This window comes from Suricata suricatta, chromosome 14 (genome assembly GCF_006229205.1).
Source record: "Suricata suricatta isolate VVHF042 chromosome 14, meerkat_22Aug2017_6uvM2_HiC, whole genome shotgun sequence".
NCBI lineage: Eukaryota > Metazoa > Chordata > Mammalia > Carnivora > Herpestidae > Suricata > Suricata suricatta.
Genome location: NC_043713.1, coordinates 61,697,687 through 61,710,492, shown reverse-complemented (window position 1 = coordinate 61,710,492; position 12,806 = coordinate 61,697,687). Strand labels below are relative to the sequence as shown.

General features: G+C 38.0%; 1 protein-coding gene across 3 annotated transcripts in view; it reads left to right on the top strand.

Annotated features, from left to right (window-relative positions):
* The window catches only part of CLTCL1 (clathrin heavy chain like 1), a 106,785-nt gene that overhangs the window by 16,031 nt on the left and 77,948 nt on the right, over positions 1 to 12,806 (top strand). The window lies entirely within an intron of this gene.

Genomic DNA, 12,806 nt, shown 5'->3' with positions numbered 1-12,806 from the left:
GTCAACAATAGCCAAAACATGGAAGGAGCCTAAATGTCCATCACCTGACGAATGGATCAACAAGATGTGGTATATATTCACGATGGAGTACTACATGGCAATGAGAGGGAATGACATACGGCCCTTTGTAGGAAAGTGGATGGACCTTGAGGGTGTCATGGTGAGTGAAGTAAGCCAGGCAGAGAAGGACAGAAACCATATGTTTGCACTCATAGGTCTAGCAGGAAAACAAGAGAGACCTAATGGAGAACCAGGGGGAGCAGAGGAGGGAGAGAGAGTTGGGGAGAGAGAGGGATGCAGTACTTGAGAGACTATTGAATGCTGAGAATGAACTGAGGGTTGAGGGGGAAGGGGGAGGGGGGAAAAGAGGTGGTGGTGATGGTGGAGGGCACTTAAGGGGAAGAGCACTGGGTGTTGTATGGAAAACAATTTGACAATAAAATATTATGGAAAAAATAATAAATAAAATTAAAAAATAAAAGTCACTATTAAAAGATTTATTGAGTTGTGGAACCATCACCATGCTCTGGTTTTAGAATATTTCTGCTATCACAAAAAGTTCCTTTATTCCTGTCTACAGTCATTCCCCACTCCTACACTTAGCCTTAGGCAGCTACAGATCCCATTTTCTGATTGTAGATTTGCCATTTTTGACATCTCAAATAAAGGAATCATACAATATACAATCTTTTACATCTGTCTCCTATCAATTAGCATAGTATGTTTGAAGTTCATCTACATTGTAGCTTGTTTCAGTAGTTAGTTCCTTCTTATGGTTGATAAAATTCCAACTTTATTATTCCATGGATATATTCCATTTTGTTTCTCCATTTACCAGTTTATGGACATTTGAATTGGTGCTAGTTTTTGGCCATTAAGAATATTGCTGCTATGAATACTTTCCTACAAGTCAAATACCTAGGAGTAGAATTGCTGCATCATATGGTAATTTTTTTAAGCTTTTTAATATACTACCAAACTGTTTTCTAGAGTGGCTGTACCATTTTACATTTCTGCCAACAGTGTATGAGAACTTTAGTTTTTGCAACATGTATGCAACACTTGATATTGTCTTTTTTATTAAAGCAATTCCAGAGGCTATCTATCTATGGATACCTCATGGTGGTTTTAATTTGCATTTCTCTAATGCCTAATGATGTTAAGTATCATCTCTTTTCATGTTGTTATTAGCCATTTAGGTCCTTTCAATTTCCACTTAAGTTGTAGGATCAGTTTCTACAAATAGCCTGATAGTATTTTGATAGGGATTGCATTGAATTTATTAATCAATTTGGCAAGAATTGCCTTCTGACAATATAGAGTTTTCTAGTAATTCAACATGGAATGTCTCTGGGGTTTTTTTTTTTTTTTTTTTTCCATTCACATACCTTGTTAGAGAAATGTCTTTAAATCTTTTGCCCATTTTTTAAAGTTTTTGTTTAAGTTTATTTATTGATATATAGAGAGAACATGAGCACAAGCAGGGGAGGAGCAGAGAGAAAGAGAGAGAGAGAATTCCAAGAAGGTTCCACTCTTTCAGCACAGAGCCCAACTAGGGGCTCATTCTCACAAACTGTGAGATCATGACTCACTTGATTTGGCTCACCCAAATCAAGAGTCGAATATTTAAACCAACTGAGCCACCCAGGTGGCCCTGCCCATTTCTTAATTGCCTTACTTGTATTATTGAATTTTATGAGTGCTTTGTATATTCTGGATATATATCATTTATCAACTGTGTGATCTACCTATATTTTCTCCCAATATGTAGCTCATCTTTTTATTTTCCTAATATATCTTTTGGTTGAAAATATTTTTTTAATTTTGATAAAGTCCAGATTACCAGTTTTTTTTTCTTTAATGGATCATGATTTTAGAGTCTTACCTAGAAGTGCTTAGCTTAATCCAAGGTCATGAGGACTTTCTATATTTTCTTCTAATGGTTTTATAGTTTTAATGCTTACATGTAGGTCCATAGTCTGCTTTAGGTTACTTTTTGTGTATGGCATAAGGTAAGAATGTTAGGTTTTTCTTCATTATTTCTTCTTCGTCGTCTTCGTCTTCATCTTCGTCATCTTCTTTCCTTTCTTTCTTCCCTTCCCGTCCCTCCCCTTCCCTCCTCTTTCCTTCCGTGAGGGCATTCAGTTGTCCAAGCACCATTCGTTGAAAAGACTCTTTTTCCCCATTGAATTGTCTAAGCACCTTAGGTAAAAGTCAGTTAACCATATAAATAGAAAGATCTATTCCTGGACTCAGTTCTATTTCATTGATCCATATGCCCAACCTTGTGCCAATTACTTGATTACTATGGCTTTATAGTAAGTTTTTTAAAATGTTTATTTATTTTTGAGAGTGCAAGCAGGGAAGGGGCAGAGGGATATGGGGACACAGGATCTGAAGCTGGCTCTGTGCAGACAGCAGCTAGCCCAATTTGGGACTTGAACACATGAACTGCAAGATCATGAGCCGAACAAAGTCTGGATGCTCAACTGAGCTGCCCAGGTGCCCCTATGGCTTTCTAGTAAGTTTAAAATGAGATAGTGTTCGTATTTCAACTTCATATTTTTCAAAATAGTTTTTGAAACTATATAACTAGGTCCTTTCAATTTCCACTTAAGTTGTATCCTGTACAGTTGCTAAACTTCTTTATTTTTGGAGTTTTTAGTAGATCTCTTTGAATTTTTAATGTACCACATCATGGTTATCTGTACATAGACAGTTTTACATCTTCTTTTCTAATATGGATTCTATTCAGCATTGGCTGAATAGAAGTGGCAAGAACATGGGTAGCTCAGAGGTTAAGTGTCCGACTCTTGATATGGGCTCAGGTCCTGATCTTGTGGTGGTGAGATCAAGCCCCACGTCAAGCCCTATGCTGACAGTGAGGAGCCTGCTTAGGATTCTCTCTCTCTCTCTCTCTCTCTCTCTCTCTCTCTCTCTCTCTCTCTCTCTCTCTCTTTCTCTGTGCCCCTACCCTGCTTGTGTTCTTTTCTCTCTCTCTCTCTCTTCCCCCCCCAAATAAAAATTAAAAAAGAAGTGGCAAGAAAAGAGATCCCTGACTTATTTCTGAACTTGGGGAAATGATTTAGCCTTTCATCATTGAATATGATGTTAGCAGTAGGTTTTGGGTAGATGAACCCTTTATTATTAAGTTGAAGTTCCCTAATATTTTTATTTTGTTTAGAGTTTTTTACATTGAGAAGGGGTTGGCTTTTTCAAATGCATTTTCTGCATCTATTGAGATGACCTTATAGCTTTTGGCCCTTATTAGTATAATATATTGTGTGAACTGATTTGTAAATGTTTTTTTTAATTTTTTGATGTTTTTTAAATTTATTTTTGAGACAGAGAGAGACAGAGCATGAGTGGGGAGGGGTAGAGAGAGAGGGAGACACAGAATCCAAAGCTGGCTCCAGGCTCTGAGCGGTCAGCACAGAGCCCGATGCGGGGCTCTAACCCACGAACATGGATCATGACCTGAGCCAAAGTCAGAGGCTCAACCGACTTAGCCACCCAGGCACCCCTGATTTGTGAACGTTAAACAAACCTTGCATTCCTAGAATGAACCCCTCTTGGTCATGGGGTATAATATAGCTAGATGTGATTCACTCACATTTTAAGGACTTTTCTATTTTTGTGGTAAGTGGTCTGTGGTTTCGTTTCTTGTGATGCCTTTGTCTTTGGTTAGTATTCCCTTACAGAATGACATGGGAAGTGGTCCCTCTTTTGCTTTCTGAGTTTGTGAGAGACTTCTCATTTTTATTGTCTTTGAGTATTTGATAAAGTTCAATGGTGAAAAAGCCTTTTGAGCTTGGATTTTTCTTTGTGAGATGATTTTAAACTAAGAACTCAACTTCTTTCCTTGCTATAAATCTGTTTAGGTTCTCTCCCTTTTGTCAGTTTTGGTAATTTATCTTACTAGGAATTTATGTACAAGTCATCTAAGTCTTCTAATGTCTTGGCATAAAATTGTTCATAGTCTTCACTGGTAATCCTTTTAATTTCTTCAAGATCACCAATGGTGTCTTCTCTTTTATTCCTGATTTTGGTAATTTAGGTCTGTCTTTTTTTCTTGATCAGTCTAAGGTTTGTCAGTTTTCTTGATTGTTGTAAAAAGCCAACTTTTTGTTTTATTGATTTTTCTTTATTATTTTTCTGTTGTCTTTCCTTGATTTTTGCTCTACTCTTAATCTCTAAAAAAAATCTCTTTTGTTGCTTTGAGTTTAGTTGGCTCTTTCTGTAGTTTATTAAGGTGGAAATTTTATTGATTTGAGATCTTCTTTTGTAATGAAATTTTTAAAAGGTATTTATGTATTTAAGTAATCTGTACACCCAACATGAGGCTCAAACTCACAACCCTGAGATTGCTGCATGCTGAGCCAACCAGGAGCTGCTGAGATCTTCTTTTATGATACTGACATTTAAGAGTGTATTTGCCCCATAGGTTATTTGCATGTGTGTTGTTGAATTTCCAAAATTTGGAAATATCCCACACTTTTTTCTATGGTTGATTTCTAATCTCTCTCTCTCTCTCTCTTTTTTTTTTTACTGTTTTTATTTTAGAGAGAGAGAGAGAGAGAGAGATGGCATGAGCAGGGGAGAGTCAGAGAGAGGGGGAGACACAGAATCTGAAGACAGGGTCCAGGTTCTGAGCTAGCTGTCAGCACAGAGCCTTATGTGGGGCTCAAACCCACAAACCGCGAGATCATGACCAGAGCCATAGTTAGACACTTAACTGACTGAGCCACCCAGGCTCCCCTAATAATTCTCTTATAATCCGATAACTTATTTTATGATTTCAGATTTTAAAATTTCTTAAAACTTTTTTATGGTACAGCACATGATCTGTCCTCAAATATGTTCCAAGTATACTTGGAAATAATGTATTTTCTTGTTGGGTGATGTGTTCTATAGATGTCAGGTTGAATTGGTCAGTAGTATTCAAATATATTTTTCTGACAAGATGGCAGAGAAGTAAGGAGCCCCATTACCTCTGCCTGCCTGCAGTTATCAAATTGAGAAGAATGAAAAGACACAGCTTTCTGATCTCCAAGAAAGGAGGTGTGCACACAGACCCGTCATTGACAGCAGCCTCATGTATGCCTGAGTGAGTGCGAACTGGGACCGGAGACTTTGGGGAGGGAGCCGGCCCAAAGCAGAGCCTGGAGAATGCCCAGAGGCTTGGTGCTGGGCCTGCAGAGAGCTGGTGCGCACCGGGCAGCTGTGTGTCCAGAGGCAGACAGATCTGCGGGGAGCCATGCACGGGACTGCCATGCAGGGCTGCAGAGAGACCAGGGGAAGAGAAGTAGAGGCTGAATCACTCATAGTGTAATCTCTGGAGAGGGGAGACCTCGCCTGGGACTGAAAGCTGCTGGGCGCAGAGAGAGAAATCCGTCCCCCTCAACAGGCTTGTTCTCCCTTGGGCCCGGCAACTTGCTGACTTCAGGTGGAGTCAGGGGAAAAAACTGGCTTCACAATCCCCCTACTCAATCCTGGCCAGAAAGCCACCCACCTGCTGGAGATTTTAACTGTGGTGGCAACATCAAGTGCGTTGGCAAGGACTTAGAAATCTGGTGAAACTTAAAAAAAAGAAACAATTAGACCCGCCCGAGGCACAAGGAGGTTGGACTCAAGAGTGGCTGGCAATGCATGGTCTGAGGGGGGCTTGGAGCGCCGCCATTCTTCTCCCGGCATCCACTAAGGCGGGGCCTCAGAGAGCAGCCCCTGGGACCTGACCTACCTACACCAAGCCACGCCCATTCACACTGGAGAGCTGCTGTTCTTATGTATTATTTTTAATTGTTTTTTCTTTTTTTCTTAATATTTTTACTTTTAAATTTTTCCCTTGTTTTCTCTTTTCTATTTTCCTATTTCCTTCTTTTCTCCCTTCCCTCCTGTAGTCTGGGAAGACCAACTTTTAGGCACTGCTGTGCTTAGATCAACTCTTACCATCCAGATAGTTTTTCCTTTATCTCATCCTTATCTCCCTCCTCTTGCAGGTTTTAAGCTCTCAGACTGTCCTTTATCTCTGGCTGTCATGCCTCCCCCCACCTCCCCGCCTGCTTTTCCTTTCCCTCTTTTTGCTTTCCTGTTCCTTTTTTTTCTTTCCCCTTTTGGTTTGCTTTTGTGTGCTTGTGTTCTCTGTGTGTTTGTCTGTCTGTTTTCCTTTTCGGGGCTACCTCAAGAAGCAACCCAAAGCACACATGGTGGAAAGTCCCAAATATTGCTGAGTAGGGAAATAAATTTATCAGAGGCATTACAAGAGAAACCAAGAGACACCATTGAAAGAACATCTCCTGAAACGACAGACCCTAGACAGTCAAAGAGCCTCCTTCAATAGAGAAATACTAATAGGTACACAGTGCAGAACGAGCTTTTAAAACTGACCAGAGACAGAAAGCTAGCCAAAATGATGAAACGAAAGAACTTTCCTCTAAAGAAACTCCAGGAAGAAATCACAGCTATAGAACTGCTCAAAACAGGCACAAGCAACATAACTGAACAAGAATTTAGAATGATTGTCATAAAATTAATCACTGGTCTTGAAAAAAGCATAGAAGCCATCAGAGAAGATATTGATACAAAGACTAGGAACCTTCAAAATAGCTGTGATGAGCTAAAAAACAAAAGGCTATAAATGAGGTGAAAAATAAAATGGAGGCTACCACTGCATGGATTGAAGAAGCAGAGAGGAGAATAGGTGAATTAGAAGACACAGTTATAGCAAAAGAGGAAGCTGAGAAAAAGAGAGAGAAATTGACATGGGAGCACAGAAGGAGAATTACAGACCTGAGGGATATAATCAAGCGGAACAGTGTTTATATCATAGGAGTTCCTGAAGAGGAAGAAAAAGAGGGAGGTCCTGAAGGAGTGCTGGACCAAATTATAAACGAAAATTTCCACAATCTGGGGAATGAGAAAGACATTGAAATTTAGGAAACATACCGAACTCCCCTAAGACGTAACTTGAACCGGCCTTCAGCATGACATATCATAGTGAAACTGGCAAGCTATAAAGATAAAGAGAGAATTCTGAAAGCAGCTAGGGATAAAAGGGCCCAAACATACAAAGGGAAACCTATCAGAGTGGTTACAGACCTATCTGCTGAAACTTGGCAGGCCAGAAAGGAATGGCAGGAAATCTTCAACATGATGAACAGGAAAAATACACAACCAAGAATTCTTTATCCAGTAAGTCTGTCATTCAAAATACAAGGAGAGATAAAGGTTTTCCCAAATAAACAAAAGTTGAGAGAATTCATCACCACAAAACCAGCCCTACAAGAAATCCTAAGAGGGACTCTATGAGAGAAAGGTAGCAAGGAATATAAGACACCAGAGACATCAATACAAATATGAACCCTACAGAGAACACAATGAATCGAAACCCACATTTTTCAATAACACTGAATGTAAATGGACTGAATGCTCCCGTCAAACGACACAGGGTAGCAAAATGGATCAAAACCCAAAATCCATCTATTTTCTGTCTACAAGAGACTCACCTTAGACCTGAAGACACCTTCAGATTGAAAGTAAGGAGATGGAGAAATACCTACCATGTGATTGGATGACAAAAGAAAGCTGGAGTAGCCATACTTCTATTGGACAAACTGGACTTTAAAGTAAAGGCAGTAAAAAAAGATGAAGAAGGACATTATATAATAATTACAGGGTCTCTCCATCAGGAAGGTCTCTCCAACAATTATAAACATCTATGCGCCGAATTCAGGAGCACCCAAATACATAAAACAGAAGCGATCTTATTGATAAGAATGTGCTCATTGCAGGGGACTTTAATACTCCACATACAACAATGGATAGGTCAACCACACAAAAAATCACTAAAGAAACAATGGACCTGAATGGCACACTGAACAGATGGAATTGATAAATATATTTAGACCTCTGCATCCTGAAGCTAGGGAATTTATTTTCTTCTCGAATGCACATGGCACATTCTCCAAGACTGATCACATACTGGGTCATAAAACAGTCCTTCATAAATACAAAGGAATTGAGACCATACCATGCACACTTTAAGATCACAATGCTATGAAACTTGAAATTAACCACAGGAAGAAGTCTGGAAAATCTCCAAAAATGTGGAAGTTAAAATCTACCCTACTGAAGAATGATTGGGCAAATCAGGCAATTAGAGAGGAAATTAAGAAATATATGGAAACAAATGAAAATGAAAATACAACAGTCCAAACTCTCTGGGATGCAGCAAAGGCAGTCCTAAGAGGAAAGTTTATTGCAATCCAGGCCTATTTCAACAAACTAGAAAAAGTGCAAACTCAAAACCCAACAGAGCACTTAAGGAAACTAGAAAGGGAGCAGCAAGAGCACCCCAAGCCCAGCAAAAGAAGAGAAATAATAAAGATCAGGGCAGAATTAAACAAGATAGAATCTACAAAAACAATTGAACAGATCAATGAAACCAAGAGTTGGTTTTTTGAAAAAATAAACAAAATGATAAATCTCTAGCTAGGCTCCTTATAAAGAAAAGAGAGAACACTCAATTAGACAAAATCATGAAGGAAAATGGATCTATTACAGCAGATCCCTCAGAAATACAAGCAATTACAGAGATTTCTATGAAAAATTATATGCCAACAAACTGGACAATCTAGAAGATATGGACAAATTCCTCAATGCACATTACATCCAGATGGCCTACAGCACATGAAATGATGCTCAGCGTCACTCATCATCAGGGAAATACAAATGAAAACCACACTGAGATACCACCTCACACCAGTCAGAGTGGTTAAATGAACAAATCAAGAGACTATAGATGCTGGCGAGAATGTGGAGAAACGGGCACCCTCCTACACTGTTGGTGGGAATGTAAACTGGTGCAGCCACTCTGGAAAACAGTGTGGAGTGTCCTCAGAAAACTATAGATAGAACTCCCCTATGACCCAGCAATGGCGCTGCTAGGGATTTACCCAGGGGATACAGAAGTGCTGATGCATAGGAGCACATGTACCCCAATGGTCATAGCAGCACTGTCAACAATAGCCAAATCATGGAAAGAGCCTAAATGTCCATCACCTGATGAATGGATCAAGAAGATGTGGTATATATATACAATGGAGTACTACATGGCAATGAGAAAGAATGAAATATGGCCATTTGTAGGAAAGTGGTTGGACCTCGAGGTGTCATGCTAAGCGAAATAAGTTAGGCGGAGAAGGACAGATACCATATGTTTTCACTCATAAGTCTAACAAGAGAAACCTAACAGAAGACCATATGGAGGGGAAGGGGGAAAGAGAGTTGGCAAGAGAGAAGGACACAAATCATGAGAGACTATTGAATACTGAAAATGAACCGAGGGCTGGAAGGGTGATGGTCATGGAGGGGGGCACTTTGGGGAGAAGCACTGGGTGTTATATGGAAACCAATTTGACAATAAACTATTCTAAAAAAATAAGAGAGGAATAAAAAAATATATATTTCTCTCTAGTTGTCTCATTATTGAACCTGGGGTATTAAAGTCTCCAACTTTTTTTTCAATTTTTAAAAATTGTGGCTAAATACATATAATGAAATTAATTATATTAACCATTTTTTGGTGTAAGCACATTCATATTGTTGTACACCCATCAGTACCATCCACCTTAAGAACTATTTTCCTTTTGCAAAACTGAAACTTTGTACCCATTAAACAATAACTGAGAAAGGAAGTAATAAGGGACTTCCTCTCTCAATCCCTGGCATCTACCATTATACTTTCTGTCTCTATGATTTTTGACTACTCTAGATTCCTAATATATGTAGTATCATACAATATTTGTGTTTTTTATGACTGAGTTATTTCACTTAGCATGACATGTTTCTTTGTTTGCAATTTTTTTTCAATTTAAAGTTTATTTTGTCTGAAATTAACCACCCTAGTCTCTTTCAATTTGTATGGAATATCTGTTTTCGTCCTTTCACTTTTGACCTCTTTGTGTCTTTGGATCTAAAATTAGTCTTACTGGAAAGCATATAGTTGGGTCATGTTTTTATATTTATCTAATCAGTCTTTTGATTGGAGAGTTTAATCTATTTACATTTGCATTTAATGTAATGTACTGATGAGGAAGGACTTCTGTCTTTTTACTCTTTGTTTTCTATGTACTTTATGGCTTTTTTGTCCTTCATTTCTTGCATTACTATCTTTTCTTATATTTAGTTGGTTTTGTTCAGTTTTGTTTTAGTGAAAACATTTAAACTCCTTTCTTGTTTATTTTGTGTATATTCTATAGCTATTTTTTTGTGTTTGCTATGGAGACTGTATTCTAACATCCTGTTGTTATTATAACAGTCTAATTTGAAATTATACTGGCTTAACATTTTTGTATAAAATTTTTATTTATTTTCATTTATTTTTTTAAATATAATTTGTCAAATTGGCTAACATGTAGTATGTAAAATGTGCTCTTGGTTTTGGTGTAGATTCTTGTGGTTCATCACTTACATACAACACCCAGTGCTCATCCCAACAAGTCCCCATCATCTATTTTCCCCTGTCCCCACTCCACCTCAGTTTGTTCTCTGTATTTAAGAGTCTCTTATGTTTTGCCTCCTCTCTCTCCTTTGTAACTATTGATAACATACAAAAAACTCTGTTCCTTTACATCTCTATTCCCACTTCTTTAGTTATAGTTAGAGAATTACGTCTTTATACATTGTTTATCCAAAAACATAAACTTTATTAGCATCTGACTTTGGCTCAGGTCATGATCTCACTGTTCGTGGGTTCGAGCCCCACATCAGGCTCTATGCTGACAGCTAGCTCAGAGCCTGGAGCTTGTCTTCAGATTCTGTGTCTCCCTCTCTCTCTGACCCTCCCCTGCTCACACTGTCTCTCTCTCTATCTCTCTCTCTCTCTCAAAAATAAATAAAAACATTTAAAAAGATTTAAAAGAAAGTAATTCTCATATATTCATCTCTTGAGTGACATAGAATACAAAAAGTATAGTTATAGACTGATTATAATAATACTAGTTTTTAGACTTCATTGATTTTTTAGTGTTTTAGCTATTAAGTCATATTGAAAACAAAAGATGGAGTTATAAACTGAAGTTACAATAGTACTAGCTTTTATAATTGCCCATGTATTTACCTTTATTGAGATATTTCTTCAGATAGCTTTGAGTTACTATCTAATGTCCTTTCATTTCAACCTGTAGGAATCCCTTTAGCAGCACTCACTAGTGGTACCAGACTCCCTTAGCTTTTGTTTATCTTGGAATATTTTAATTTTTTTCTCATATTTGAAGGACTGTTTTTCTGGATATAAGATTCTTGATTGACAGGAATTTTTTCCCCTTTAGTGATATTACAGTTTGGTTTAAAATTTTATTTCCAAATTGTTTCCTGCTAGCATCCAGAAATTCAATTGATATCTTTGTATATTGACCTCATATCCTGCAGTATTGTTATATTCACTTATTAGTGCTGATAATGCTTTGTAGATTGGTAGATTCCTTAGGATTTTCTTCGTATACAGTTATGTTGTCTGTGAATGAAGGTAGTATTACTTCTTTTTTTTTTTCTTTATGCCTTTTACTTTTCTTGCCTTATTGCATTAGCCAGTACAGTACCAAAAAAAAGTGGTCAAATAATCCTTGCATTGGTCCTGATTTGGGGGGAAGTTATTAGTATTTCATGTTAGTTCTAAGTTTTGTATACATACAAAGATCAAAACTCAGCTTTTTATCAGAGGTGAAACAATGTGAGTCTCTAACCAGAGGATGGATACTAAAGCCTTTTGTCTAGATCCTAGATGTCCTGTTGGATGCTAGCCACATGAGGTTGTTTAAATTTAAATTAGTTAAAGTTAAATGAAAGTAAAACTTCAGTTTCCTTAAATGTGTGTTACCAGACACATTTCAAATACATAATAGCTACATGTAGCTAGTGTCTTCTCTACTGGATAGTGCTGTTACAGAACATTTCCAACATTGTAGAAAATTCTATTTTGACAGCACTGGTCTAGAATTTAAGACCAAATGACCCTGTTATGTGGAGAAGTTGTTTAATTTGAAGAGATGATAGTATTCTTTCCTGAAAGTTGGAGATGCCAAAGAAAGATTGTCTTTTTTTTGGTGACTTATCCAGAAATATTTTAAAACTAGAAGAAATCAATTTAAAATTGATTGTCTTAATAGGTTGCTTCAAAAGAACTAATTTTGGGGGTGCCTTGGTGGTTCAGTCAGGTAAGTGTCTGACTTCAGCTCAGGTCATGATCTCATGGCTTGTGAGTTCCAGCCCTGCATCAGACTGTATACTGACAGCTCAGAGCCTGCTTCAGACCTCACTCTCTGCCCCTCCCCCACTTGCACTCTGTCTCTGTCTCTCAAATATAAAGAAACATTAAAAAAATTTTTTAAAACAAAAGAATTAATTTTTATTGTTATTCATATATTCTACATTTACACAATTTTACATTCTTCTGGAAAAAGGAGGCTCTTCTCAATATTGAGACATCAAGGTAAGGTTAATTACTACTCAGGCAGCTTTCTTCCCCCTCTTAATCAGATTAGCTCTAAGTTTTACAACTTAAAGTATATTAAAAGGATTCAGAATTAAGAATGTAAGAATATGGGGGCTCCTGGGTGGCTCATTTGGTTCAGCATCCAACTCTTGGTTTCAGCTCAGGTTATGATTTCACAGGTTCGTGGGTTTGAGCCCCATATTGGGCTCTGCGCTTAGAGTGTGGACCCTGCTTGGGATTCTCTTTCCCTCCTCTCTCTGCCCTTCTGTGTTCGCTTTCTCTCTCTCTCTCTCTCTCTCTCTCTCTCTCTCTC